The sequence below is a fragment of the Microcebus murinus genome, chromosome 1 (assembly GCF_040939455.1).
Source record: "Microcebus murinus isolate Inina chromosome 1, M.murinus_Inina_mat1.0, whole genome shotgun sequence".
Classification (NCBI taxonomy): Eukaryota; Metazoa; Chordata; class Mammalia; order Primates; family Cheirogaleidae; genus Microcebus; species Microcebus murinus.
This window is the reverse complement of record NC_134104.1, coordinates 75,905,726-75,918,717: the sequence shown is the minus strand read 5'-3', so window position 1 is coordinate 75,918,717 and position 12,992 is coordinate 75,905,726. Positions and strand designations below refer to the sequence as shown.

Here is a 12,992-nt window from a genome sequence, read left to right as displayed (position 1 = left end):
ATGCAAGGGTTCAGGTTGTCATTCTAGGGACTACATCTTGCTAAGAAGTTTTCTACTCAGCACTGTCTCCTCAGAAACAAGGCCAGATTTGGAATTTTTCTCCCAAACACAAAAATGTTCTTACTTAAATACTTTGTAGACAAAAATGGAAGAAATAATCAAAACAGTCATAAAGCCTTTCACAAATTGTACTTTTCAAACAGTTAATATAGAGGATCCCGAAAACAAACATGGACAAATGGATTGTTTGTCAAAATTGTGAAACACAGCCCCAGCAAAGCACTGAAAGCTTAATTCTAACCTCCAACTGTTGCATGTGGAGGAACCAACAAAGCAGATGTTCAAGAGAAGCTGAAAGTCTTGAAATCTGAGGGCAAAGCAATGTGGTCCGGTGGTGTGGGCCTGGCATGGGACCCAGGAAACCTGGGTTTTAGACCAACTCAGCATTTGCTACTTTACATACGTGAGCCTAGATGTCTCAGCTGTAGAATAAAGAGTGAATCTCTGTGGGGTTCGTGTTCCTCAGGTTAGAAGGGAGGGGTTATGTAGCGAGATACTGGAGTCCACGGTTAAGTGTGGTGAATCTTCCTGGAACATCAATTTTACCTAGTGGTAAACACTTTAAAACATTATTTTTCATTCAAAAATTAATTCACTTGCTCAACAAATATTTACTGAGTGTTTGCTCTATGACAGAAACTGTTTTAATACAAAAGTAAACATAGATATATTATGGAATAACATGAATAATTTACATGATCTAAGGAAAACGAGCGTCTCCTAAGTCGTTTTTCACATGCAGCGGTACTTCTGGCTGTGACCATGACTCTTTTCTCCAACCAAATTATACACGTTTGTTCTCCGTTGCTCCCGGGCACACACCAATTCCATAGGAGTGCAAGTGATCTTAAATCCCCTTCCAGAAGATATACCTTATACTGTCAGGGCCGCATGAAATTAAGCAAACCTTTGTTGTTGACAGCAGGCTGAATTTTCATATCTACCAGACAAAAGTAAGGACAAGAAACTAACTTTTAATATGCATCACTACCTGCCTACAGGTAATAAGAGCATCACCCTTTTAAAAGCAATTTCGTGTGATCTTCATAACCATCAACATGCAAAGCCAGTATCTTTGCCCTCGTTTGGAAACTCAGGAAAGGAAGCTGAGTTTCAAAAAGTTATAGTGATTTGTCCAGAGTCTCACTACTATTTAATAATAAACAAAAGAGACAAAATTTCTTGCAGCCTTGATCTGGCTCCAAAGCCAGTCCCCTTCTCACTCTGACACCACCCTCACAAGGTAATGGTGATGGTGACACTTTTTCCCTTGCTATCTCTCTCTATCTCACAGCACGGCGACATAATCCTAAACTCAGGTGATAAGGACACATAGCATTAGAGAGAAAATGTAGCTGACCCCATCCACAGAACCACAGAACCACAGAATATCAAAGTCGGACAGGATTGTTGAGATTGTCCAGTACTTTTGTTTGCAGAGAGCGAACCTGGGATCTAGGCTGTCAAATGAACATTTGTGGCAAGAAGCTCTGAGGTGACAAGACTTTATATCAAGGTCCAGCACTGCCATGGACCTCTGGAATCCTGAAGCATCCTAAACTCCCCAAGACTCACTTTCCTTCTCTAGAAAATGGGAAGACATCGTGGAATAATGCCACATGCAGAGGGCTGTTGTAAAGCCTATATAAACACACACACACACACACACATATATATATATATATATATATACATATATATATATATATAAAACATATATAGAAAGGACTTTTTACACTCTAAAGTGCTATATACAGATGTCTATGATTCATGTCAGGTCTCCCAGCACAGAGCCAGTACTTAGATATAGGGTTCCTGACTTCCAGTTTAATATTCTTCACATTACCCCACAGTACTGGAGAACCCCTCCCCATTTTGTTGCAAAACAGCTGCAGCCCCCTGCACTGTCAGGCAGGTACTTCAAAATACTTCACAAAGGAGTGGATGAATATGCATTTTTTTAAAAAAAGGCAAGTCTATCTAATACATGCACTTTTATAAACAGAGAAAATGAAGTGAGTAGCCTGTGGGCTATTGTTGCCCCACGATGCTCCTTTGAGGAGGCAAACACACAACACGAGCCCCATTGTCAAGTGCCTGCAGTGAGCTGGGCACTGTACTGAGAGCAGGGAAGTCAAGGGCCCTGCCCTCCAGGAGCAAGTCCAGGCAAAGGGAGTTTCCCACAGGAGGTGAATCACTCAGGGAGGGTCCCTTTGATATGGCATGTGCCAGGGCCAAGTCTGTTTTCAGTACTACAACATCAAGCCCAGTGGAACATCTGGTTCCCCCACCCCAGTCTCCACGTTCTCTCCCCAGGCCTTCCCTTCCAATTGACTAGGGGAGTACACGGGCAGAACACGTGTCAGGGCCCTGCCAAACATACCGCAATGCCTCTGGCATCTCTGCGTTCCCCTTCCCAAGTTCCCGAACCCTAATCGTGCCATGACTTCACCAGCCTGGAGAGGAGAAATGTGGAAAACATTCACCCCTCATGGTGTAATTAGAGGAACAGAAGCCTAGAAAAGAGATTGGTCTGCATCAAGGCGGCCTGTGAATCGGCATGATGAAACACCAGCACCCAGGAGTCCCAGCTCCTGCTTCTTAAGCTTAGCCACATGCCCCCACAACTCAGTGTTTTGTGGGTTCCTCAGGAGGAGAGGCCCAGTTTCCAAAGACTGTCATAGCCACCCGGCACCTCCTAGCATCAGACATGGCATGTAACAGGCACCTCGCAAAATGCTCATCAGTGACTGAGAAACCAACTTACTGCTCTCTGACCTTCTTATTTTCTCATTAGTAAAATGCCAGGATTAAAATAGATGATCTCAGAGACACTTGCTATTTTTTTTTTTTTTTTTTTTTTTGAGACAGAGTCTTGCTTTGTTTCCCAGGCTAGAGTGAGTGCCATGGTGTCAGCTTCGCTCACAGCAACCTCAAACTCCTGGGCTCAAGCGATCCTTCTGCCTCAGCCTTCCGAGTAGCTGGGACTACAGGCATGTGCCACCATGCCCGGCTAATTTTTTCTATATATATTAGTTGGCCAATTAATTTCTTTCTATTTATAGTAGAGACGGGGTCTCTCTCTTGCTCAGGCTGGTTTCGAACTCCTGACCTTGAGCAATCCGCCCGCCTAGGCCTCCCAGAGTGCTAGGATTACAGGCGTGAGCCACCGCGCCCGGCTGACACTTGCTATTTCTAACTGGCAGTTTTAGGCAAGCTAAGTACCTTTACTTGGTAAATGGGAATAGCGGAAATCAACTTAGGAAAGTAGGTTGGAGTTCCAAAGATGGATTGCGGACCCCCCCCAATGGGGATGTGGGGGTTCAAATGAGTAAGATATGTGAGAGATGAGCCAACCAGCCCCAGGGGGGCCATGGCCTGGGACAAAATGACATCCTTACCAGAATGGAGACTAACAGGCCACGCTGCTCTGCAAAGAGAGCCTCAGTAAGCCTGGGAGTCTGGAAACTTGGGGTCCTGTGCACAGCCTGTCCTTGTTTTGCTGAGAAATTACTTCCTTTCTCTGACCTCACATTATTATGGTTTTAGATCATAATATCCATTCTTCTACAACGTCACAAAGGGAAGATCTTCTCTCCTCTTCTTGGACAGAGTTGGAATAGGAAGACCAACTCTCCTACTGCCTGGGATTCTTTCTTCAGGAGGCTAATAAGTGCTCATTTTTACTCAGGATCCTTTGGCCAGAATCCTTTGGCTCATTTTTACTCAGGATCCTTAGTCTTTACTCTGCATGTGCAAAAATTTGTAGACACCTGAATATGTTATAGACTGTGATATCCTCTTCCTAATTTCCTCCAACTTGTTCCCTTTCATTGTCTTTTGTTAATAGTTTAGGTCAGACACCCTGCACAGAGGAAATTATAGACTCACTGGTGTAGAAGAAGGCTTAGGCTCTTCATATCTTGATTTTATTCTACCTCAACATGTGCACACCCAAGCTCTGCCTGAATGTCCCCAGGTACAAGGTCCCACTGACTCCCAAGGCAGCCAGTTCTCTCTGGTGCAGTTCTGATTATTAGAAAGTTTTTCAAGGGAAAGTGGACAGTTTCCTTAATTAAAACAAGCGTCTTCTGTAAAATGGCTGGGTTTGCCCAGGAGAATGATCCCTCCCTCCCACAGGTTGTAGTTGCCTATGCATTTCCTGGGCAAATGTTTCTATCTCCAATCCTAAATCTTTGTTTTTATAGATGCTAGGCCCATTTTGACCATTCATAAATCCCATAGTAACCTATTGCTCATTAAATGTTTTATTTTTGAGGGTTTTTTTCTACTCCATTCTCTTCAAGGGAATATAACTCAGTGGTTGATTCCATAAGATAAGTCCACACAGCTGATGAAGTGTAAGTCTTGGCTTGAGCCAAGTCTGAGTGCTGGCACACCCAATAGTGGTGTAATCTTCATCTAGCTACTTATCCTCTCTGGGTCTCGGTTTCCTAGTTGGTAAAAATACTTACCTCGTGAGTTGTTGAAAGGATTAAATAGTGTGAATGAGGTTGTTTGTCCTGTAAGAAGTAGTGCTAAGTAGATAAGGAGACCTATTTTCCTTACATTTCATCTTTCCATAGAGCCCAAATCCATCTCTCTGCAGCAGTGACAGTCTTTGGTCCAAGTTCTATCCTATGGGACCATGCAGAACAGGCCTAAATCCCTCTTCCACATGGCAACCCTTCAAATATTTCCATTTGACCACAACTCCTTTATGGGGCAAAGGGCCTTGCCAGAGAAACTGAGGTGGGAAAAAGTGTATTCAGGGCCTCACCACAATCTGGAAGGAGAACCAAGAATTTCTGACATCCACTGCCTTGGTGACCACTCCAGCGTCTGCCTCCAAGAACAGAGGGGCTAGCCAGGGCTCCTGGAAAACTCAACTCTGGCAACACATGACACTGAAGTGTTGAAACATGCTATAACTTTGATGTGGCATTAGCTCATGAGACTGCTTTATTTCCTTAATTTAGAAAAAAAACCACAGCTGCTAGAATTTTTAATAAATAAGTATAGTAGTGCACCAAAGGTTTTCAGGAATTTTTCCACAAAAGCACTGTATCCTATTGTGCAACTTTTTTTTAACATATCCATGCACATCTATTTTTTTATTATTCCAAGAGCTTCTTTTAACTTATTCTCTAACCTTTCAACTGCTATACTATATTGAATCCCTAGATGACCAATGTACCATGTCTAGTTGAAACAATTCTGAAACAAGAGAGGATTTAAGTAAATCAAATTTAAGTAAAACAAATACACGGACTAAATTCCTGTATTTATTGAATGTGGATCCTAAGAAATCTATTTGCTACCTTTCTTCTTGCAGGATGTGAGCATTATATGAACCCTTGTTTTGAACTCACTGAAATGAGACCATCAATTAAATTCAAAATATTATTCTCATCAGCTAGTCCCTTAAGATGTTCCATAGGTAAATTTCCTGTCTCTGGATGCTTTTCAAGCTTGGGCTGTTAGTGGGTGGCAATGGGTTATCAGAGACACTATCAAAGGGATCTTTCAAGAAAGAAGGCTGAATTAGAAGCCCCTAGAGATACCTTCAATCCACGAGGTTCTATTATTCTAATCTGTGTCTAATCTATTGTTGAGACAGCTTCTGTTAGAGAAAAAACAAAGTGCGACTGAAGGGTTGCTCTTTGGAAGAGAACTCAAAAAGAAACTTATCTTGACATAGATGGTCAAAATTCCAGGGTTTTGTTGCTATTTCCTGTGTAATACTGGACATTTCTCTATCCTATGTCAGACAGACTGGTGAAGGTAGGACCAATCAAGGGCCATAATAATTTTTTTTCTTTACCCATTTCACTGCCCAATTCATTGATTATTTATTATGTTGACTAGGTGTAGACACTTTTTATTAATCATCTTTATCTACCTGCAGAACTCCCCATGTGGTGTTTGCCTAATGGATTCTGAGAGTACCCAGAGATTGATCTTCTTAGCCTCTGGACCATCAGTAGGGCCTGAAGCAGCCAGGGTTCTGGACCACCGGGCTCCACTATCCAGTAGCCTCTCTGCTTAACCCAGCATAACACAAACACACCATGAGTCTCTTTTGTGCCACGCCAGGGAAGGGGTTGGGAAGCACTCGGCTTTCTTGAAATTTTAGGTCTTTCAAAATATACAATAGTATTGTAACATTGTAGAGACAATTGAAACTAGCCACTTATTCTTTCTTCAAGTTTGCTTTTAAAGTCAACACGTACATGGAAACCTGTCCCTTTCATGTGAACTGGTGTCCATGGGTTGCCCATTGCTGCCTGACTCCATTTTCCATTCTGAAGAAGAGTAGCTGTAACTTAGAAGACTTAGTTAACATCTCAAGAACCCCCTCCTGTAAAATGGGTAAAAAGTTCTCACCAACACACTTCCTCCTGCTGCCCTAAAATAGGCCCTACCTCAGATCCTATTCATTCAGCTCAGATGCAATTTCTTCCAATAAGCCTTCTCTGAGTCCTCACATGCCATCACTCAAGCTAGAAATAATCTCTCCATTCTCTGAATCCCATAGCTCTTGTTCTGTCCTTTCTTACAACATTGTGTACTTTTTGAATCCTGGTCAGTGATATGACAATAGCTCTACAGGAATGGAAACCTTTTGGGGGTAGTATCCATGTCTTGTGTGTAATATTCTTAAAACACTCCCAATAAGACTTGAATTACATATGAAAGTCACTTAACAAGATAAATAAGAGACAAATGAGCTTCACACTTCTCTCTGCTTTGTGGCCATAAAACACTTATATCTAATTAATTTGAAAGTGTGAGTTTCTTAGGAAATATTTTTGGGGGGAATTCTGGGGGTTTTCAGAAAGTTCTGAAAATTTATGGCAGATAATTTTTTAATTTTAATAATATGATTTGGAAAAAACCGTAAATGAATGAAAGCATTAAACTTTGCTGTTAAGCAGAGAAGTACAAATGAAAAAAATTTGAAACACATATGAAAGTAGAAAAAAACTTTGAGCAAGCATTAAAGGCATGAAAGTTTTTCTTTTCTTTTTTAGAAACAATATATAAGAGTCATAAAGATGCCTGGGTATATTTTCCTATCCATCTGATCCTTAGGAATTTTGGAATTCATACAAAGGTAATAATTCAAAAACAGCAAAAAGGAAAATGCACAAAGATGTTCCTGACACTACAATAGCAAAAAAGCAAGCAAACAACAACAACAACAAAAAAATGAAGGCAACTCATAGGTCCCAAAATAGGGGAATGGCTTTATTAATTATAAAAGAGTATCAAAAATTATATTATCTAGTCATTAAAATGCAAACTTTAAAAGGAAAATGCTTATTATATAATGTTAAGTGAAAAAAAATTCAGGCCATAAAATGAAGTATGCATTATGCATGCATGATGAAAAGACAAGAAATAGATAAGAATGTGCAAAAATACAAATAGTTGGATATGGTTTGGGATTCTGGCTTGTTTTCTGTTTTAAAGCCATTACATCATCTTTTCAATGACAAACTACATTTTAAGTAATTGAAAACAAAGTCTCATTAGCCTTGTCCTTGTATAAATTCTCAAAGAACACATTATTCTTATTCATATCCACCTCTGCTACTTGTCTTTGATTTGGACCTGCTCCATTCTCTTCTCCCACATCTCTCTTCTCTAACTAAACTGGAAAAAGACCCCCGTCAAACAAAGAAGCAAAAGGCACCAAGTTTAGCAGAAGCCGTGAATCCAAATTGGCAAACTGGATTTGATGCCTCATCCCCGACATTGCGAAGACAGACCCAGATTCTTCTGACCACAAGTGACCTTGGTTTAACAAGCCTTGCCAACAAGGCACAATGTTCCCGTCCTCAGAAATAGACCCCGGCAGATCTTCCAGGGGCCCATAAAAGTCTGCACTCTTGGAAGAATGTGACAACCCTGGCAACAAATACACATTCGTCATTCTCTATATTAAGAGAGTGTTCAGTTGCATCAGGCTTTTGAGCAGGGCCAACACTTGGTAAAATTTTAAGATTGGCAAAGTGAATTTTCTCCTAGCCTAAGACTCCTTCCCCTGCCACCAGATGATCAATAAAATCACCTCATCTTGCAATTTACAAAGTCCTGTCCCATCTAATTTCTCATCTGAATTTGCACCAGCTCAGTGAGTTCAGTGTTTTATTAATTTGACTTTTCAGAAGAGGACACTGAAGCTCAGGGAAGTGAATGGACTTGTGCAAGGCCACCCAGCGACTCAATGATCAAATGAGAACACAAGACCAGCCCCGACTTGTGGTCAGTGCTCCTTTCACTTGCCTTATGCACTTAAACCTCATCCTGCTCAGGGAAGAGCTGGCCCAGTGCGCCCACTAACACCAGCACCCAGTGCAGTGCTGTCCCAGGGGTACTACCTTTGAAAGGAAGGCAGATGTCAAAGAGCATGCAACTTGTAAGAAAGAAAAGTCAAGTAGGATTTTTAAGAAGATGCTGAACTAGCCTGACCTAGTGGCTCTGAGGAACCATAGAGAGAAATTTTAAGACACAGAAAGAGCTTTGAAAAACCCCTGGGGACATAGAGCCTGTTTCTGACTGCCAAGTGTGTGTATCTGGGATGGTCATAGCCTAAAGGAGAAGGTATCCAGGCTGCTGAGGCTGGAAAAAACCAAAGGAGCTGTTGCTTCTCAGTTTTCATCTCTCCTCCTTCATCGCATCCCCGTTACCTTGGGACCCAGAGGGCTGGAACTTAGACCTCCTGAATAAGGGCTCCTCAGGTGAAACAGGGCTGTGTGGAAGCTCTGCCTGAGGGGAAGTGAGAAAGAAAACAACTGAGGTTGATTAGTCTCAAGCAGTCTCTGCCCCACTCTCTCCCTCTAAACCCCCAGGGCTGGTGAATTACAATCTCCTCTTCTAGATGCAAATTCTTTTTAAAGAACACATCCACACATGGAGGAGCTGTTTGCTGGGGTGAGGAGTGATAAGCTCTGGTGTCTGATGCCTGGAACCCTCCAACTGTAGGTTCGTGTCCTTTATCCCATGTCCTACCTTGAACTCATCAGGGCAAGTGCAGGTGGAGGTCTGGCCTTCAGCCCTTCAGCCATCAGCATTGCTGGACAGAGTAGCCTACAACCCTAGAGAATTGGAAGCTCATGGGTCAAAAGAGAAGCACTAATATTTCTGAAGAAAAATAGTACACTGAATTACAGATTCCATAAAAACCCAAGGTTAAGAAGTGACAGATCAAGAATTTACATATACTTTTTTTTTTTTTAAAAAAGGGGGGGATAATATTAGCAATATAAAATGAAACCAAGAAACCATAACATGAATCAAGTAGAAACAGTGGGTGTGAAAGATATAATAGTTGAGACAATCAATGATGGTAACTAGTAGAAAAGATTCAGCTGAGGAATGACTTAGTGAACTGGGAGATCAGCTTGAGGAATTTTCCTCAGCAGAAAATTATTTTAAAAATCGAAAATGGGCCGGGCGCGGTGGCTCACGCCTGTAATCCTAGCACTCTGGGAGGCCGAGGCGGGCGGATTGCTCAAGGTCAGGAGTTCAAAACCAGCCTGAGCGAGACCCCGTCTCTACCATAAAAATAGAAAGAATTTAATTGGCCAACTAATATATATAATATAAAAATCAGCCGGGCATGGTGGCTCGTGCCTGTAGTCCCAGCTACTCGGGAGGCTGAGGCAGCAGGACTGCTTGAGCCCAGGAGTCTGAGGTTGCTGTGAGCTAGGCTGACGCCACGGCACTCACTCTAGCCTAGGCAAGAAAGCGAGACTCTGTCTCAAAAAAAAAAAAAAAAAAAAAAATCGAAAATGTAAAAGTCAAGATATAAAAGGTAAAAGCAGTCTCGGAAAGGAAAAAAAATAGTTATAAATGGAAAGGAAGAAATAGTTGAAGGAATAATGGAGATAATTCCACCCAAATTAACAAAAGATAAAAAGGCCTTAGATTGAAAGGACCCACAGAGAGCAAGAGAGAGAAAAGATAAGGAAAAACATACTCCTAGACACAGATTATGCTGAAATTTAAGAATATCAAAGATAAGAGAAAATTGTAAATGCTTCCAGAGAGGGAGAGAGAAAAAGGGAGAGGGAGAAAGGGAGAGAACACCCACAAAGGAATAAGAACAATATCAGATTTTTCGGCAACAAGCAAGGATCCGGAAGACAATGGAGAAGTAGTATCACATTTTTGATAGATGGAATTCCATATCCAGCGAAACCTCATTCAACTGAAAGCATGATAAAAATATCCTAAGACACACAGTCTCCACGTTTGACATGCAAAGACCAAGATGCAAACCATTTCTCAACGACATGTTATAATGCATGAGGTAAAAACAAATGGAAGGAGTGATGCAAGAGATATGTGAAGTAAAGGTGACCAAATATCTTTGTAAAATGTAAGGTTGTCTTAAAAAAAATAGCTGAGATGAAAGAAAAGAGAAAGAGAAAGCACATGTAGTAAAACCAAGAATTAAAAGTCTAGATGAACTCAACATGATGGGGTTGGGAGAAGCCAAGGGATATCAGAGAGCTTATTAAAATCCTTGACTTATATGAGGGAAAATATACACAACTTTGCTTTTTAAAAAATAAAGAAATAAAAAACATAGAAGAAGTGTGACAAATTGAAATAATAAATGAACAAAGTAGAAGTCCTAATATATAGATAATTATTATAAATGTAAATGCACTAACTCACCAAATAAAAAATAAAATACAGATATTTGCTATTCACTATACCCATTTTAAAATAACACACATTAAGTGGAAGGATAAGAAATGATTAATCAGGAACATAGAACAAAATAAAGCTGATGTTGAAAAAATATTATCAGATAATATGAAGATAATAAACTTTTTACCAAAACTAGCAAAGAGCTATAAGACAGGAAAATTAACACAGTTGTGCCACTTGTAAAAATTGTAAAAAAAAGTTTCAGTAAATCAAATTAAAAAGATCATATCCTCACATTGGGCTTACCTGGTTGTATATGAGGATAATATTAGAAAATCTATAAACATAATTCATCATACACACTAACTATGGCTAACACAATGAGAAAAGAAAATGATATTAGTGGCTTAAGGATTGGAGAAGAGGAAATAAAATTGCCATTATTTGCAGATGATATAATTTTTTTCTTAGAAAACCCAAAATAATATTAAAAATAATAGTACTTAAGCAAGGTGACTGAATATATGAATAACTTGTAAAGATCAACTGCATCTTCATATATTAACAATAAACAACTAGGAAACATTATTTTAAAAGAAGGCATCTTTTGCAGGGGTATCCAAAATATCCAACTAAGCCTCCATTCCAATATGAAGGCTTGATAAAAATACTCTAGGACATACAATCTTAGTCCTCAAGAGTCTTCACTTCTACACTGTGGTCCTTCTCAGGTTTAAACTGAGTGTGGGGACTGTTTACCAAGGCCCCTCCACTCCAACTTCTGTGCCTGCAGCTCATGCTGCTGACATCTCAGCTCAGCTCTTAAGTCTCTCGGCTGTTTTTCTGTAGCTTTGAAGACTCTCTCTGTGCCTATGTATATTAAGTGTCAGCCAACAGCTTAAAGGGAAGTTTCAGGCAGATTTTTGGGTCATTTACTCCATTAGCTCTGGAGGCCTGCCTTGTTCCTCAAGTATTGGCACGAAACCTGTTTTGTGGGCAAAGACCCTAAATTTTCATGCTCAGACACCCTGACATTAACCAAAGGCAGGTACTTGCTTCTACTCCAGCAGCAGTATACATACCAGTCTTCTTATCTCAAGTCCCAGTCTCCCTTACAGTTCTCCACCCTGTTTTCAGAGCATTGCTGCTAAAATGCAAAACTGACCAGGTTACTTTCCCTACACCATTAACTCTAGAATCTTGTGCTGGGCATCGCGGGATCTCTGTGATCTATCCCCAGCAAATATTAGTAGTTCTGCATTACTCACCCATCGCGAACTCACCCATCTTTCGTGCCACCATGCCTTTGCTCATGCTGTTCAGTCTCTCTGAAACGCCCTTATCCTTACTGACAGTTTACTAATTTCCAATCCTCAGGGCACCTATGCCCATTTCTATGAAGGCTGAGGAGAAGGGAATGGGGCAAGGGGGTTTGACTACCCAGATGGAGCTTCAACAGACAAAGTTTAGACATGTGGAGCCAAGCCAGTGACAAAGCCTGCAGATCACATTCAGGTTGTAAGCTCAGGCCTCGCTCTGGTGACTCCGCTTACCCCCACCCTCTGCCCACATGTGCCAGTGGGAACAATCTAGGTAGACCTGAAACTCTGAGCTCTTTCCCAGCCTCCCAGAGGTGGTTTCTAGGCCACAAGCAGTGTGTGGAGAGAGCTTGGGCTTTGGAGTTAGAACAACCTGGGTCAAAAGCCTAATCCACCTTTTGAAACACATCAAATCTGTGGGAATTTAAATATTAGCAGTCTGAAAAATGAGAGCACAATTTAAATAGTGCATAGGATTCTGCCCGTCATTGTGTTAGCAGATGCACCCGAGGGAACATGAGATGACATACCAGAGCCTGCTGCTTACGCAAAACCACATGTACTGTGCTCTACTGACAAATTAAAGGATTTCTAAGGTAATTTTGACTACAAACAGTATTTGTCTTACTCACTGACTTTGAAATCCTAACCCTTGGGTGAAATGCTACTCTACTATGTTAGCTGCATGGCTGAGGAAGTCTCCCAACCTCTCAGAGCTTTGATTTCCTCATTCTTTTTTTTTCTTTTTTCTTTTAGTGTATTATGGGGGTACAGGTGTTAAGGTTACTTATATTGCTCATGCCCCCCTCCCTCCTCGAGTAAGAGCTAAGTGAAGTATCTCAAGAATGGAAAAACAGGCACCACATGTACTCACCAGCAAACTGGTATTAATGGATCAACACCTAAGTGGACATATAGAAGTAACATTTATCGGGTGTCGCGAGG

At 41.0% G+C, this 12,992-nt stretch overlaps 1 long non-coding RNA gene across 1 annotated transcript; it reads right to left on the bottom strand.

The window, feature by feature from the left end:
* Nucleotides 1–674: 674 nt before the first annotated feature.
* LOC142873747 (uncharacterized) lies at nt 675–9,475 on the bottom strand. The gene is made up of 3 exons (XR_012921716.1): nt 9,079–9,475; nt 8,757–8,835; nt 675–1,000 (listed from the first exon to the last, which is right to left on the bottom strand). It is a non-coding gene; the product is annotated as an uncharacterized LOC142873747 (long non-coding RNA).
* Nucleotides 9,476–12,992: the final 3,517 nt, after the last annotated feature.